The 4729-nt window shown below is 38.6% G+C and overlaps 1 pseudogene; it reads left to right on the forward strand.

The window, feature by feature from the left end:
- The first annotated feature begins 331 nt into the window (after positions 1-331).
- Positions 332-1758, forward strand: LOC111737299 (annotated as a pseudogene).
- Positions 1759-4729: the final 2971 nt, after the last annotated feature.

The following is a 4729-nucleotide window of genomic DNA, read 5'->3' on the forward strand; positions in this document are numbered from 1 at the left end:
GTGGAGGCCAGTGTGGCTGGACTGTCATGTGAGATTCAAAAGTAGCCAGGGGCCAGATCATGCAAGAGCTCTTAGACTATGCTAAAAATTTCAAATTTATTCCAGAAATAATGGAAAAACTATTGAAGTTTTATAACCAAATGATTGATATGGTCAGCATGACTGCCCCAAATTATTCAGGCTGCAGAGGGAGAAGCTTTGTGGAGGCCATGGGAAGACAATTGTGACAAAAACTGGCCAGAGAGAATCAAGAGAACTATGAAGGCATACAGAAGGGTCTCCTGACTGGCCAGATCTCAAAGGCCAGTCCAGCTAAACAAAACATTGCAGAACTGCTGCCTAATAAATTCATAGCAACTATAAATAAGAATGCTGATGAAGATCAGGTCAAACAGGCTGGAACAGCTGAGATGTCACTTTACATAGGAGTTGCTAATTGATGACTCTGAAAGGCCTGATTTAGAAAGCAGGGTCTTTGATGAGATTTAGTTCCTAGACACCAAATACAATGTGGGAATCCACAACCTACTGGCCTATCTGAAACATCTGAAAGGCCAGAATGAGGAAGCTCTGGAGAGCTTGAAAAAAGCTGAAGACTTAATTGAAGGAGAACATGCTGACTAATCAGATATGAGAAGGCTGGTTACCTGGGGCATCTATGTCTGGCTGTATTACCACCTGGGCAGACTGGCAAAAGCCCAGATTTACCTAGACAAGGTGGAGAACATTTGTAAGAAGTTTGCCTTTCTCTCCAGCTATAGAATGGAGTATCCTGAGGTGTGGACTGTGAGGAAGAATGGGTCTTGCTGAAATGTGGAGGAAAGACTTATGAACAGGGCAGGGCCTACCTTGAAAAGGCTCTGGAATTGGCCCCTGAAAACCCTGAATTTAGCACTCATTATGCATTCACCACCCATCGTCTAGACAGCTTTAACAAAGCATCACAGATTGGTGACACACTTTCTCTGCACCCCCTAAAATAGGCCGTCAAGCTAAATCCAGAAGATGCATATATTAAGGCTCTCCTCTCTCTGAAACTTCTGGATAGATGTAAGACAAGATGCTGAAGGAGAAAAGTACACTGAAGTACACTGAACAGCATGTCCTTGCAGATCTACATCTTTTACTACGTGGCCAAGTTTTATTGAAGAAAGGCTCTCTGGATAAACCTCTTTAGCTCCTAAAAATGGCCTTACAGACAATACCCTCCTCTGCCTTCTTGTATCACCAGATAGGGCTTTGCTATAGAACATAGGTTTTCAAAGAAAGAAAGCTACAATCTGGCAGTCTAAAGGACGGAATGGAGAAAATGCTGAATGATAATATTAGCCATATCTCATTTTGAATTTGCTCTGAAACAAAAGCCCGTATTTAACGTTGCTTATATACACCTAACAGATATATACATAGAAGCAAGCAACTACAGAAAAGCCAAAGATGCTTATCAAAAAGTGTGATGCATGAAATTATTTGAAGAAGAGACCGCGAGAGATATATTTCTACTATGGCCGATTTCAGGAATTTCAAAGGAAATTTGAAGTGGATGCAATTATCCATTACGTAAAAGCAGTAAAAATAGAAAAGGCATCTTTTGTAAAGGATAAAAGTATCATTTCTTTGGTGAAATTGACTTTAAAGAAACTTTGGAGAAATTCATTAGATATAGAAAGCTTGAACATCCTTGGCTTCATGTACAAATTGAAAGGAGAACTGAATAAAGCCCTGGAGTATTATGAGTGGGCCCTGAGAACTCTGTGAGACATGTTCCTTAGGCCTGAAATATGGACTATTGTTACACTTCACTTAATTTAGGTTAACATGTATTAATCATCTTTTCTGCTTGCTGCTTTCAGAAACATATTATGTAATTTACTGTAATAATGTAATTTTTAAATAATTATTCCTACCTGATAAAATATTAGTTGTATTCAGAAAATAGTGAAACGGAATATACATCTTTGTGTGTGAGAGAGAAACCATTTCTCCGTGAATGCTATATACTAGAAATAAGTCTGTTAAGTAGATTTGTATCAAATAAAATATTGCACTCACATTAACGAAAGAAGAAGAGGAGGAAGAAGAAAAGGAAGAAAGAAGAAAGAAGGAAGAAGAAAGAAGTATGGTTTCCCAAATCAGTATGGTGAGTAAAGGAAGGCTTCCTGGAAGAAGAGATATTTATTTTAGATGAGACTGGAAAATTGAATTGGAGTTAACCAGATAAAGAGCAGGCTTGGGAGGGGAAGAATGTTCTAGACAGAAGGATTAATAGGAGAAAACAGTGGGAGACAAGGGAGGAACAGTCCTTGTGAAACTTATGATTTAATGCAAAGCTTCTCAAACTTAAAAAATTAATATAATTTCAAGCTCACAGAAAAGTTGCAAGAATAATGTAAGAAATTCCCACATTTTGCCCATTTCCCTTCTCTCTTCCTACCACATACACACACGCACACATACACATTTTTTTCTGAATTATTTGAGAATAAGTTGTAACATCATGAACCCCTAAATACCTCAGATTCTATTTCCTAAGAATGAGGACATTCTCTTTTATAACCAATATCAGACAATTTAACATTAATTTGATACTATTTAACATTATATGATACTATTATCTAATCTACAGTCCTTACTGATATGCCACTGATTTCCCCATAATGCCTTTAGAGCTTTTTTTGCCCCAGTCCAAGTCCAACCCAAGGCCATGTGTTGCATTTAGTTGCCTTATTATAAAGTTTCTCAGCCTTCCTTTGGCTTTCATGACCTTGCCATTTTTGAAGAATACAGGCTGGTTATTTATAGAACGATCCTCTGTCTGATGCTTTCTCAGGATTAGATACAGGTTTGGCATTTTTGTCCTAATACCATGTGGTATCTGTTGTGTTTACCATATTTCTGAAGTCTTAATGCTTTAACATCTGCCCTGCTTGCGAATGCTAGACACACCTTATTCTGGCAGCCTGAATTAGGCCTGAGTCACCTTGCCTTGACCTCCTGCCTCCCTCATTGTCTCCCCTTGGGAGTTCTCCCCAGGGAGTGCTTTTCGAATATTAACTAGCCAATCCTAAGCCTACTTACTCTGACTGCCTGCTCCTTCCCTTGGAAACCACAGTAGAGGTGCTTGCTGCCCACAGCTGCCCCTCTTTCATTTCAGAGTAAAGACTTCGGTGGTTCCCTGTTTGGCCTCTGAAGATGTGACCTGTATTCCCCCTTTTGGGATGTGAGTATAATAAACTATCTTTTCAATGCCAGTTCTCTCCTGATCTGTTGATCTTACCATATCTAAATAATAATAAAACCTATTAAAACATCTGCCAGTTTCTCCACTTAAAATTACTATTTTTTTAAATTAATAAATAATGATACCTCAAACTTTTTTTGACTGAGATGCATAAGAAATATATTTTACATGATGATATAGATATCTGAAGCAAGAGTTTAGTGAAACAATACATATCCTTTTATATGAAAGTTATTTTAGCCCCTATTCCATTTTATTTTATTTGAACATAAATCTTTCTAGCCTACTAAGCTGATTTCATAACCCTTTAATAGGTAATGACCTTTTTTTGAAAGCACTCGTCCGATGGAAATATCACTTTGGATCATCTGCTTGCAGAATCGAAAATGGATAGATGGGAGGGGACAAAACTGACAGCAAGTGGCCCGTTTTAAGGCTCTTGCCATGATTCAGATGAGAGAGGTTGGTGCCTACTGGCAGTGAGGTTGAGAGAAATGGGTGAGTTTGAGAGAAATGAAAGGGTTTGAGAGAAGCGAGTGGACTGACGAGCTTGAGTTAACAGAATTTAGTGATTGATTGCATACTGGGGGTGAGGAAAAGAAGGAGGAGTCAAGAATGAAGATTCAGCCTTTGGCCTCTGGGGGTGGATGATGGTGTCTTACAGAGAAAAGAAGCTCTGAAGTTTTTGGTTCAGGTTACACCATGTTGAGTTTGTGGTTTTAGGCACTTTAGATTAGAGCTGTCTAATGGGCATTTGGCTCCATGGCACCCAATAGGTAAATCTGAGTTGAATTAATAGCAAATTGAAATTGGATTTTAGTCAAGGAGATTTTACAAATTTCATGCCCATTGCAGAAAGAAATTGGTTCAGGATAGGAAGAAAATATTTCCAGTAATTCGCTGTTGAGATGCATTGAGATGTAAAATAATACAGACAAGTCAAAAATATATAAGGGAAGCAATTAACATAAATTTACTCGAATTAATTTTATTTTTTTTGACTCTTTCCTGTCTCTTTTGGTTAATCACTGTGTAAAGGCTTACACATATATGTATAGAGAAATGTGGAAAATAAAGAAATTACACTTTCATTATAAAGAAACAATGCTGGCTTAAATCACAAATGCACTAACCTCGGCTTTCCCAGATGCTGATCCTTAGATTTAACCCTCCAAATCTAGCAAGGAGCATTCTTGGGTGTAGATACCGGAGATAAACGCGTGCATGGTGCCGGGCTGCAAAAAAATTGCCTGTTTTTAAGCGGCCTAAGTTTGGGTTGCCTTGAGAAAATGCTTTATTTATTTATTTTTCTAGTGGAAAAGAGTGTCAATGTGTGAGATTACATACGCAGTGTTGGGAATGACGGACCGTGCTCTGTTAGTAGTTCCTTATCTCCAATCTTTATCTGCTCCCCTCCCTCCCATTCTCCCTCCATTCTTTCCTCCATCTCTGGCGTTATTCTGGGATTAACGGCGGGGTCGGCCCGTA

Source organism: Pteropus vampyrus, unplaced genomic scaffold (assembly GCF_000151845.1).
Source record: "Pteropus vampyrus isolate Shadow unplaced genomic scaffold, Pvam_2.0 Scaffold2, whole genome shotgun sequence".
Taxonomy (NCBI): Eukaryota; Metazoa; Chordata; class Mammalia; order Chiroptera; family Pteropodidae; genus Pteropus; species Pteropus vampyrus.